This window comes from Phoca vitulina, unplaced genomic scaffold, assembly GCF_004348235.1.
Source record: "Phoca vitulina isolate PV1807 unplaced genomic scaffold, GSC_HSeal_1.0 scaffold2, whole genome shotgun sequence".
In the NCBI taxonomy this organism is placed as follows: Eukaryota; Metazoa; Chordata; class Mammalia; order Carnivora; family Phocidae; genus Phoca; species Phoca vitulina.
Window position 1 is genome coordinate 24,831,669 of NW_022589705.1, and position 13,037 is coordinate 24,844,705.

Here is a 13,037-nt window from a genome sequence, read left to right on the forward strand (position 1 = left end):
AATGTCATTGTAAACACTCCCTATGAGTCAGCTATAAATTCAATTCAAATCCCCAGTCTCCCTGTCTTCTCCACTTATCATGGTTACCACAAAATGATTGCTGCCTTTAGAAACGCTAATGGGAAACAGGTCAATGTCTACAATGTTTGATTTTATATCAAAACTTATAAAAATGTAAGCACTGCAACAGGAAATACTTTGTTATTGAGTTAGGGCTTATATACTTTGCTTAGTTTTCGAAACACAGGAACAGCTTGTTAACACTTCTTCAGTTTTATTTTAAGAATGTTACTGTATTATGGCCATTCGAGGGATTAACAAGAATTTATGGAGCATTAGGTTTATTTCACACCTGTAAGAAAGGTATTTTAGTAACTGACTTTTTGTAATTCAATACTGTTTCTTTACCTTGCTGTAATTGGCTACTGGTTATCTTTTTTGAATGTACATTCTCAGAGGAGACCTGATGAGTCCATAAGGGCTTCAAATTTCTCATGTGGAAAGAATAGCTGAGAAAAATGACTGGGTTACCATAGTATTCATTCACAAATTCCATTTGGTGGCAATGTTGAAGGTTGTGTGGAATTTCAGTGATGACTTCAGCAGTGGTTGCTTCTCTGTTGTTAAGGAGCGCTTTCTGTTTGTAATAAAAGCTAAATTAATTTTATTGTAAAGCAATACCTTCCTAATGTAGTTTCCTCATCCTTTTTTGTGGGGGTGAGGGCAGAGTGTTAATGAACATTAGCTAAAGTTTGTAGTTTACTGTTAGATCATTTTCACAAGAAATAACATATCTTAAAGTACATCAATCTTTGGCAACTCTTATTCTTATTTGCCTGATGAAGAAACTGAAGCCTATAGAAAGGCCAATTAGCAGGTGGTAGAGTCAGGATTTTTCTAATTCAGAGTCTTTTAAAAAATCTTTAATCTTTTTATTTTTGCACCTTGGTGCTTTGTGGCTTTGGATAGTAGCAATTACAATAGCTACCATTTGTTGAATGCTTGTGTGCCTTGCATATATTATTTCATTTAATTGTCACTTCAGTGCTTAAGTATGTATGATTATCATTATTTCCAGTTTATAGATGAGAACATTGGATCTCAAAGAGGTTAAAGCACATCTTTGGCAAGCACGCTGAAATTTTAGGTCACAGTCTAGTCACTTGCATGAATGTAGAACTTACTAATTCCCAGATAATTGGATAGTTTACGTGGAATTACTATTTTAGCTGCACCAAATTTTATCTTGCTTTAAAACAGTTATCTCAGAAAGTCAAGAAAGGAGCAGATTTGGTAGGCTGGAAATTGGCACTCTATTGATGTCCCATTTTGGTGGCTCAATTTTAAAAGCTGCTGTTGGGGGTGCCTAGGTGGCTCAGTTGTTAAGCGTCTGCCTTCGGCTCGGGTCATGATCTCAGGGTCCTGGGATTGAGCCCCACATGGGGCTCCCTGCTCCGCGGGAAGCCTGCTTCTCCCCCACTCCCCCTGCTTGTGTTCCCTCTTTTGCTGTCTCTCTCTCTGTCAAAAAATAAATAAAATCTTAAAAAAAAAAAAGCTGTTGTTGGATTGATAGTGTGAATGTCTAATATCACATATAAAAATGATATCCAAACTCTCAAGCCAGAGAGCTGGCTTTTTACCACACCTGTGGCAGATCTAGTTTTCACCTGTGCACAAAGAGCCAAGAGATGGCAATAGAGTTGTGTGCCTCTTAACAATGTTCTTTTCTAAGATAACGTGCCTTGCAAACAATGGAATGTGGTAGAAGTGAGGTTAAAGCCATTCTTATAACCTCTATACATTGAGAGGCCACAACTTCGGTGCTTCAGTGAATTTGGATTCATGTTGTAGAAAGCAGTAAGCCAAGTAAAACAGGCTTTCCCTATTTCATTATGAGCCTTCATTTTTCCAAAGCAAGATATTTTGAACTTTAGCTGGGAGTCTCAATGGAGTGTTGTTTCTCCTTTTTCTAGAAGAGTGCTGCCAGAACTTTCTGAGAGATGGAAATGTTCTCTAACTGTGCTGTCCAAGATAGTAGCCAGTACCACATATGGCTATTGCTGAGCACTTGAAATGTGTGCGTGCCAATGGGAAACTGAAATTTTAAGTTTAAATGTAAACAATCACATGGGGCTGGTGGCTGCTGTATGGGAGAGTGCAATCCTAGAATGTAACTGAGATGCCCTGGTTCTCTAAGGAAACCCCAAATGCCAGCTGCCCAGGGCAAGGGTGGAGTGTTGTTCACAGATGGGGTTGACTCCACTGGTGAGTTCCTCTTCCGTATACTGGGTAGTTTTTGCCTCTCAGGAGAATGCCTCCTTTCCTTTTCCTTTCTGAGAGCAATGACTCACATGGCTGACTTATAAAACACCTTTGGCAGTTGAGAGCATGGTGTTCTGAGATTTAACCCTTGCCAGGTTTAGAGAGACTAGAGCTCAAGTCCTCTCCTGTGCAGTTGACACTAATCAATGCCAAGGGTGTACAGCATTAGAACATAGAAAACTTTTGATTTGCTAACTGAATTTCCCTCAAATTTAACTGTCTCCAAGGAGGGTGCTACTGTCCACTGCACCCATGCTTCCTCTGTTCTGAAGTTCCAGAGTGTGAACAGTGGAGAGGTAGAGAGCTGGAGCAGAGGTGGTGTTGGTGTGGAATTCACACAGTAGAATTTCGCTTACGCAAGTGCTCAAGCACTTGTGAAAGATCAGAATTAGCTACTTCTCTGGTTGGATTGAGCTATTTCAGTGAAAAGTTAAAGTGTAAGCTCTTTCATCAAATAAGTTGAGTGAAGGAAAGGAGTAAACCAGGGAGATTGCTAGAGGGTCAGAGCTAATGGTATATAAGCATCTCTCCTCGGGCCATTTAAGATAAAATATCTCAGGCATTTAACACAGCAGTGATTAGTTAGATTATTTGGAATATGTGTGTGTACATTATGTATATATATATAGGAAGTAGATATCTTGTATACTTATATATACATAGAAGTATGTACATCATATATATGTATATATATGGTTCCAATTAAAAAATATAATTTGTACCAATAAAATCAACACCAAGGTTGTTCTTTATCATTCATTCAAAATACACTGAACAGCTACTATGCAAAGTACTGGGGCTACTGAGAAGCCTAAGACAGAATATGATTTCAATCATTGCCAAGCTCTTGATCTAGTGGACGATATACATAAACCACTTTCTGGCATTAGACTGACTGGGTTCAAAGCCCTACCTCACCATTTTCCAGTTGTATACATAGGGGCAAGTTACTTGGTATTTACTAACTCTCAGTTTTCTCATATGCAAGGCGGTTATAATAATACCTGCTTCATGACCATACTACAAAGATTAAAAGAAATTACGTATGTACAGCCCTTGCCAATACTCATACCCGGAGAGTACTCAATCGTGTGTTAGCTTATTTTTTAATTAGTAAGTTTCATTTATTTTTATATAGTTTCTTAGGTAAAATTCACATAATGAAATGTTAACTGTCCATTTTTTGACAAAATGAACACATCTCTGTAACTCACATCCCTATGAAGATTTAAACCACTTTTTTTTTTAAGATTTTATTTATTTATTTGACAGAGAGAGGCACAGCGAGAGAGGGAACACAAGCAGGGGGAGTGGGAGAGGGAGAAGCAGACTTCCCGCAGAGCAGGGAGCCTGATGCGGGGCTCGATCCCAGGACTCTGGGATCATGACCTGAGCCGAAGGCAGACGCTTAACGACTGAGCCACCCAGGTGCCCCGATTTAAACCATTTTTATCACCCAGAAATTTCTCTCATGTATCTTCCAAGTAAATGCCCTGCCAGAGGCAACCAGTTATGGTTTTTTTTTTTTGTTTGTTTGTTTTGTTTTTTTTTTTTTACCACAGATTGAGTTTTACCTTTTCTGGAGCTTCAAATAAATAAAATCATACAGTAAGCACTCTATTGTGTTGTTTCTTTTTTAAATAGATAATATATTCACATGGTTGGAAATTGAAAAGGTACAAAAGGGCAGTCAAAAGTCCTGTCTCCCAGGCCACCCAGTTTTTCTCTCTTGAAGCAACCAATGTTATTAGTTCCATGTGGGCCTGTCCCGTAGCTATCATTAATACAGGGGTTTATACCAGGAGCTCTGAGAACTCCATTTTAATGGTTACCCAAAGAATATTGTGACAGCCCAGGTAAAACAATAAAAAATTAGTTTTAAAAATAACTGGAGTTCTTTTAGATTCTGATCTCAAATGTCAAATTGTGACATTTTACCTTTCTATGACTTAGGTAATCTTTAAGGCACATCTAGTTCAAGTTCTAACATTCTATGATTTTCACTCATCAATTAAACAAATACATACTGAACAAACATGGAAATGCAACCATGATCCAAAGAAAACCAAGCTCCTGGACTTATGGATGTAATAATAGTCCAGTGGTGGGGGGGGGAGGAATAAAAATTCAACAAAATAATCATAAAACTAGTTTCAGCACTGTGTGACAGGAAGGGACCAAAGGGAGGAGGTCAGAAGGAGCTTCTCAGAGATAGAGACAAGAGCCGACTGAGGTCAGAAGGATGAAGGCTGGAAAAGCTTTCTAGGCACTGAGCAAAGCATATGCACAAGCTCTGTGGAGGGAGGAAGTTTTGAGGGATTGGACGAGGCCAGTGTGGCTGGAACAGAGACAGCAGGATGGAGGAGACAGCAGTAGTCTGAGCAGTGAGAAGAAATGGAGAGAAGAGATGGGCAAGGCACCTGACCTGCAGGGCTGGGTTAGTTAAGGGTTTTGTCTAAGAGAATGGGAAGTTATTAAAATGGTTCACCTGGGAAGTGACGGGGTCACATAGCCTTCTGTGTGGAGAAGAGATGAGAGAGGAGCTAGGGTGCGTATGGGTAAGCCATTTAGAAGAGTAGGTTAGGCACTCCTTCACCCTCACCCAGGTAGCTTGGACTAGAGTGGTGATGGAGATACAAGAGAACAGACTCAAGGAAAATTTCAGAGGTAAAATCAACAGGATTTGCTGATAGATGTAATATAGGAGGGAAAAGTAGATTTTCAAGACGTCGCTTAACTTTCCTATACAAAATGGATTCAGTTTCAATAAAATTGTTGATTGAAATTAAATAACAGCATGACCTAAAAGTCACGAAAAATTTTGCCTCATAAAATTCCTGAGCCTGTTTTAAAAAAATGGAGAGTTTTTCTTTTTCTGAAATGCTTACTACAGTGGAATCCCTTCTGGAGATTGCAAATTTATATCAGAAAATAACCAGGGGCTATCTAATTTCTAGGCAAACAATTTTGGAGTTTTTTGTGCTGATAATTACTGTCATTTTGTAATTTATAAATGTATAACGAAAGTAATTTATATTACCTTTATTATTTTTCTTGCCCGTTTTTCTTGGAGTTGGGCCGGAATTAGTAGTTTCTGTCCCAAACTAAGTACTTCTAAGAATTTCTTCGTCGACTTTGGATGGTTGCCTGGCTGGACTTCATATATTTGTGCCCATGCTCTGGCCCCTGCCGGACTCTGCATAAACCCAGTGCGTCGAGACGACTGAAGGTAGACGGATTTGCAATCATTAGTGCTATTTGCACACTGATTATTGTTTTTGAGAGTGACCTAGGTCACCTCTCGGGGAGCTCGGAGAGCCTTTCGGAAGCCTGCGCGTCGGCGCCGCGTTCCCGCGGCCTGAGCGTCGCGTGAGCGATGCGGTAGCTTGAGGCCCGCAGCTCCAAGCTGGGGGTCTTCTCGGGCCCCTGAGGGGGTGTGTCCTGAACAGCTCTTACATGCAAGGGGCGGTCCAAGAGACTGGGGAAGTCTGCGATTCGTAAGGCCGAGGGCCGGCGCTTTGAAAGAGAGGCGGAGGAGGGAGCGGGATTTCCCCGCCCCCGTTCCCCACGGCCCAATCCCTTCGGCTTCTCCTTTTCTCGACTGGCCGCCCGGCCCCTAACCTGCTCGAACCCATTATGCGGTAGAGGCGGCCGGTCTCTTTAAGGCCCTGCCGCGCCTGCGCCTTGGGCTTTCCTGACGCTGCCGGCCGGACCCTGGAGGAGCCAGCGGGCGGGCAGGGTAGGGGTCGGGCAGTAGTTAAAGCAGCGGCGGCGCCCGGAAGGGTGGGTGAGGGTCGGTGGCGGCTCTGAGCTGTCGAACGAGCGCGGCGCTCGAGAGAGGGCGGGGAAGGCGGCCCGCGGAGCCGGAGCGGGGCCGAGGCGCTGAGACGCGGCGGCGAGGCTGCCGGCTGGATGGGAAGTTAATGTTTACGGCGGAGTCCACCCAACGTTTCCAAGGTGAGGGGCGCCGCGCCAGGCCGGGCGGGCCCGGAGGCTGGACGGGCCGCGAGCCCGGGTTCTGCGGGGCGCACGACGGGGCCGAGGCGCGGCGAGTGGGGGCCGCCACCAAACTTGCGGCACGAGCCGGGCGGGCGTGCCCGGCCCCGCCGGGGCCTAAGTTCCCTGAGGCCGGGACCCTCCTCCCGTGGGCGCTGGGGAGGAAACTCGCCAGCGGGTCTTCCAGTGGAGTCCCAGGGAGGTGGAGGGACCGGGCAGCTTGGGGGTGCTTCCTCACAAATCCTGTGGGGGATACTGACCTTTCACCCCTGCCCTCGAGGCCAGAAGTCCGTTCTCTCTGGGTGTCCTGATGGAGTGAGACCGCCCTCTCCTCTTACTTGCAAAGTTGGCGTCTTGATTTGGCCTCCGGGATTCTGCGCAAGGCAGAGTCCCCAGGCAGGTGATGGGCTAGCCAGGTGTGCTAGGTGACTCCCAAGGATGCACTTGGAGAGCGTTTGTAACCATCACTGAATCACCTTATGACTAGCGGGGCAAGCCTCAAATTAACCGCAGAATTTCCGGTAGATTGGATTGTGGTGTTGATGTTTGCTTTAGAATTGCCGTGATTTCTTTGTGTCTGTCTGTTTTTTGGGCGTCTTAGATCAAGTCAGTTGTCATCCTTTCACCGAAGAGTTAACCAAAACTTTTGCAGTGGTTTCCTTTGCTTTTCTCCTATCCATTGCTGTTAGAGGTGACTTTGAAAAGCAGCATTTTCTTGCAAAGATACCTTTTCTTTGGTTTACAGTGTAGAATAATAAACTCCTTTCTTCGCCGAAAGAAATCCAGTGCTTCTTGAAGTTCAAGAAAAACTTACCTTTGTTCTGGACTGATACGTGTTAGAAGAGTTTTTTGGTTTTTTGGTTTTTTTTAAATTTTATTAGTAAACTTTCTTGAGTTTACCTGAAACTCCTTTTCTGTTCTAAAATGTTAGCCTTAAGGTCTCTGAGAGCTTTGTGTCAAGGAAACTTAGAAAACTTATTGAAGTATAATATACAGAAAAAGTGCACAATCCTAAGAGTGCAGGTAAAGAATTTTTACTAAGTATACCATCACAGGTCAAGAAACAGAATATTTCTAGGTTGGGGTTTATACCTAGGAGTGGAATTGTTGGTTTGTGCGGTATGTGAATAATAAAACTTTAGTATTAGATACTGTTGAACATTTTCCTGAAGTGGTTGTGCTAATTAGCAGGGAATGGTAATTCAATTACCCCACATTCTTGCTGATGCTTGTCAGTTGGAAACATTTTTGCTATTCTGGTAGAGGTGCAGTAATAGATTAGTGTAGTTTTATTTTGCATTTTCCTGATGGTTGTGGTTTTATCTTTTATTGGCCATTTATATGTCTTTTGTGAGATGTCTGAGTCTTATTTTTTTTATTTATAATTTTTTGGATATGAGTCGTTTCTGGGAGGTGTACACACACACACCCCTATCAATAAACTGTACATAATTTATCTTATTCCATTCTGTCTTTCACTCTTTTAATGGTGTTTTTTTGACAGATGGACATTGTTGATTTTAATGAAATATATTTACTATTTTTCTTTATGAGTACTGCTTTCTGTGCCCTATTTAAGAAATCTTGCCTAGCCTAAGAATATGAAGATATTTTCCTATGTTACCTTATAGAAGTTTTATTTTATTTTACTTTTCACATTTAAGGTGTAAAATTTACAGTAAATTTCAGACGGATTGTAAGGGGTCAAGATTCACTTTTAACCAGGTGGATATCTTTTTGACCCAGCATCATTTTTTTTAAAAATACCATACTTGTCCCTCTGCACTGTGTGGCACTTTCTCATAAATCAGGTGACTGTTTAAGAGTGTATCTGTTTCTGGATACTCTATTCTGTTTTATTGGTCTGTTATCCTTGCACCAGTATCACTGTATTAATTAATGTAACTGTATAATAAGCCTTGATAATGTGATAGTATAAGGCCTCCAACTTTGTTTTTTAATACTGGGCAGTTCATGGCTCTTAGCATTTCTGTATAAATTTCAGATTCTGCTTGTCAATTGCATACGGTAAGATACATACATTTTTTTTTTTTAATTTTATTTCTTTTCTTTTTTTTTTTTAAAGATTTTATTTATTTATTTGAGACAGAGAGAATGAGAGAGAGAGAGAGAGCACATGAGAGGGGGGAGGGTCAGAGGGAGAAGCAGGCTCCCTGCCGAGCAGGGACACGATCCAGGGACTCCAGGATCATGACCTGAGCCGAAGGCAGTCGCTTAACCAACTGAGCCACCCAGGCGCCCCAAGATACATACATTTTAAGTGTAGTTTGATTTTTGTCATTTATACTCCCGTGTCACCAACACAGGATACAGACTATTGTGAAAACCTTAGAAAATTCCTTTATATCCTTTGTTCTGTCTTCCCCACTCCCTGCCCAGAGGCAACCACTATTCTGATTTCTATCTAGATTAACATCAGTATTTTCTAAAGTCGTCCAGGTGATTCCCTTGTGTGGCCAAGATTGAAGCCACTGGTTCAGGTGGACTGTTTGAAGCTATTCCAGTGTCTCTGTCTTTCCTTTTGGTCTGGTCAGATTTCCCAGAGAGTCTCTTCCAGTTTTGTGCTTGGAGAATAGAAGTTTGGTTGCCAGTGATCTGAGAACTCAAGAAAGAGGGCTGAATAATGAGCGGTACAACATTTAGTATATAAGGTCACATAATTTGCCTCTTTTTGTTGGGATACCTGTGTCTTCTACCATGTATGGTTTATCCTCTTGAGAGAATAAATCTCCAATCAGCTGCTGCATTGAGGATGGGCCACTCAGTAGCGTGGAGGAGGAATGGGGTCCAGGTTTCTAACTGTTCACAGCTTTCACCTGATCCTTTCTTGCTTTAGTCTCCCCTCCCCCTCTTTGTTCTGGCATCCCTGAGCTTTTTGAGGATTGTATGGTATAAATTGGGCTTGTTCTAAGTTGCCAGCACTGCTGGTTTGTAATTTGGCTGTTTTTACAAAGTCAGTTACCACTCCTCCATCTTCTTTTCAGCTTCCAAAATTTTATTGCTGTCATCTCTTCCTCCTTTCTCCTGTCCTTGTGGTTTATGAGCTAAAAACAGAACACAACAACATTTTCTTTATCCTTGTTTTAGTAGAGTTTTGGGGAGGGAGGAAAATTAGTTGTGTGTGTTCAGTCTGCCAACTTAACCTGGAAGTCCATCATCTGCTTTCCTTTTACAAAAATGTGTTGGCATCTGCTGTTCACTGTTGTCTCCTCCTTGGAGGGTTATATCTTTTAAATCTCTTTGTTTTCTCTTAGGCTAAATTTATACAGTTTAAAGTATTTACCTTTAAATTATGTCCATCCTTTTCTGTGCTAAAATGTCCTTTTTCATACGAACATTATGGGTTTTTTTGTTTCCTGTTTTCTGTAATGTCCTTATTTGACAACATAAAAAGCTGCCAGCCCATTTTGCCCTTCAAATTAATTTTTGACAAGTTTTGTGAAATTTATAAAAGTCTGCTTAACACTGCCCACAATTCTCAGTGGCCTTTCTGCTCCTCTACCAATTATTTTCCTTTTGTTTGCATATAAAATTAAAATATAAATAAAAGATAACATTGGCAGTTATTACTATCTATCTTGGTGGTTTGCTAGTCCTTCCTCTTGGAAACATGGAGGTTAATTAATGTTTTGTAGATAGAACCTGTTGACATATGTGTTTGCTCAGAAAGGATCATCCCATTTCTCATTTCAGATTGCCTGGTGTTTATTGCCATTTCCAGCTCTTGTTTTAATTGTATCTGTACTTGAAGAGCTTTCCCCTGCCTGTGCTGTTTGCAGTTTATCCTTTAAGTGACCAAAGATAATGTGGGTTTAGTGCTTGTTAATTGTTCTTTGTACTAATTCAACCCTGACAGTTGTACTCTGAAAAGTGTTCCCTAAAGCTGGTCAAACTGGCTATTATCTGGGTCTTCATTGTCTTGTGGGTTCATGATGAGGGCTCTCTCCTTGAGGAACTGATGGTTCTTGTGTTCTTGGAAGGGACCTTGATGAGAGATAGGAACAGACCTGGCTTTATTATAGATCATTGTTCTTTTTTGTTTTTCATAGGAAAGTGCAAGCACTGATGTAAAAGTGAAGATGGGGATTTTGTCTAACTTTGAGTTGGTGTTTAAATGATTAATAGCTGTCTTTTTTGGCCTGGTACAGATCTTTTATTATGTCAAAAATGAATCCAGCATTCTCATAAATTATGGTAGTAATGTTAATAGATACTGGATAAAAGTAAAGCTTTAATGAACAATTGTATAATATGATGTTTAAATGAGATACATGAGAGAAAGAAGAAAAATTTATCTTCAGGTATACCAGAAATCAGGATAGTTTAGAAGACATGGTGGTGAGAAGATAGAGCTTTAAGTAAATTGAAAATGAATTTAAGGGAATAAGCCCATGAGAAGTCTAATGCCTTTGAATATTTATCTGAAATACACGTAAGAGATGAACACAAGGTTAAAGACTACTGCCTTTTTGAAAATGTGGAGAAGCTTCTTTTCTAGTGTCAGATGAGCAAGGTTTATAAAGGTTGTCAAGCATGATAGTATATTTACATGTAACATACAAGATTGGAAAAATGAATCAGTAAGTGATCTAGAATTTTAAAGAAGTTATAAAATTATCCATAAGTCATTAAGAACCACCAAAGATAACACAAATTTAGCATCTCCTGTGTGTCAAACATAATGATAGGTATTGGAAAGATAATGGTGATCTATTCTACATAGATAAAATCCTTGCTCTCACAAAATTTACAAACTAGGGGAAGGCACAGTTGATATATTGTTTCTGAATGAGGTGATAATTTTGTAAAAAAAGGGGGGTAATTAAGTGATTAATTTGTCTTAAATCTTGAGGCTTTTTTAACTAGTAAGGGAAAATGCTGAGTGAAGTAGGCGCCCCACCCCAAAAACTTTTAAAGCAAATATTAAGATTTAAAACCTACTTCAGGGGCACCTGGGTGGCTCAGTCGTTAAGCGTCTGCCTTCAGCTTGGGTCATGATCCGAGGGTCCTGAGATTGGATCGAGCCCAGCACCTGGCTTCCTGCTCAGTGGGAAGCCTGCTTCTCCCTCTCCCACTCCCCCTGCTTGTGTTCCCTCTCTCGCTGTGTCTCTGTCAAATAAATACATAAAATCATAAAAAAAAGTTTTTGGGGTAAATTTATATATAGTGAAATGCATAGAACTTAACTATACAATGCCAGTGAGTTTTGATAAATGTATTTGCCTTTGTGAGTCTCCCCCCCCCCCCCCCAGGGTTTTTTTTGTTTCTGTTTTGTTTTGTTTTTTTTTTTTTTTTTTTTACCACAGATTAGTTTTCCTTGTTCTTGAACTTCACATAAAAATAGAATAAATTAGTGTGTATTCTTTTCTGCTTGGCTTCTTTTGTCCAACATAATGTTTCTGAAATTCAGCTGTTTTAACGTTTGATTTAACTGATTTAACAGTTTTTGCACATACCAATAGTTCTTTTTAGTTGGTGTGTAATCCACTGTATAACGATAACACAGTTTATCCATTCTCCCATTTGGCTATTATGAATAAAGCTGTCATGAATGCTTGATTTCTGGTCTCTTTATAGACATACATTTTCATTTCTCTTAGATAAATAACTAGGGGTGAAATTACTGGGTCATGGGGCACATATATGTTTAACTTTAGAAGACATTGCTATACAGTTTTCCCAAGTGGTTATACCATTCTACAGTGCAATAAGCAGTCTGTGAAAGGTCTAGTTAAGTGACAAATCAGAATTGAGTTTCAGAAAGATTATTCTGGTACAGTGGGGCACAGGATATAGGATAGGGAAAACATACAGTAAAGTAATATAGTTGAAAATTGATGTATTCCTGTTTCAAGAAATTGATAGGGAAGGAGAGAATCTTAGGGATTCTAGAGCTATGGTATGTGGGGTGAGGATATGTATCTGTCATAGGCTGCTAGATATTGATGTGGCAGTCATTAATAGAGGGAACACAGTTGAAGAGTAGATTTTGGAGGGAAAAGAGGGTAATAATTCTGTTTTGTTTGTAAGTAGTAATTAGGGGTAAAAGGAAGTAGATGAGATAGCTCTGGAAAGTGTGTGTAGTGAGGAGAGAGCCAGGTTGGAATGAGAACTTTGGGAGCCATTGACATTAGAGAAATGAGCTGATGAAGAGGAGTCTGCAAAAGAACAGAAGTAGTAGCCACTAGAGAAGGAAATATAAATGAGGAAACTGATTTAACAGAAGTTGAGAACTTTGAAGAAGGAGAGAAGGGCTTGAATGTTGTTACTGTGAGTAAAAAATAAGTAGAGCCTTTTTGGAGGTTAATATATATATATGTGTGTATATATATATATATATATATATATATCTGTTAAAAATTAAAATATCAATGTTTTTTTGAGAGAGTGAGCGCATGTGCGCCCATGCACGGTGGGGGTGGGGGGCCAGGGTGGGTGGTGAGGGGGTGTGGGAGAGAGGGAATCCCAAGAAGGCTCCACGCCCAGTGCAGAGCCTGATACAGGGCTTGATCATGATTTTGGCCTGAGCTGAAATCAAGAGTCAGATGCTTAACCCACTGAGCCACCCAGGCGCCCCACATTTGTTTTTTTCTTTTTCTTTTTTAAGTAACCTTTACACCCAATGTGGGGCTCGAACTTACAACCCTGAGATCAAGAACTGCTCGTTCTACCGAATGAGCCAGCCAGGCATGTTGAAA

General features: G+C 40.6%; 1 protein-coding gene across 8 annotated transcripts in view; it reads left to right on the forward strand.

The window, feature by feature from the left end:
- The first annotated feature begins 5,791 nt into the window (after positions 1–5,791).
- The window catches only part of EVI5 (ecotropic viral integration site 5), a 197,694-nt gene continuing 190,448 nt past the window's right edge, over positions 5,792–13,037 (forward strand). For 5 of the 8 annotated variants that reach the window (XM_032423649.1, XM_032423656.1, XM_032423663.1 and 2 more), the window contains exon 1: positions 5,795–6,279. The gene's annotated coding sequence lies outside the window, so the exon portion shown is untranslated. Of the gene's footprint in view, positions 6,280–13,037 lie in introns of all 8 variants that reach the window. The other 3 variants (XM_032423640.1, XM_032423630.1, XM_032423694.1) reach the window with 3 other exon arrangements.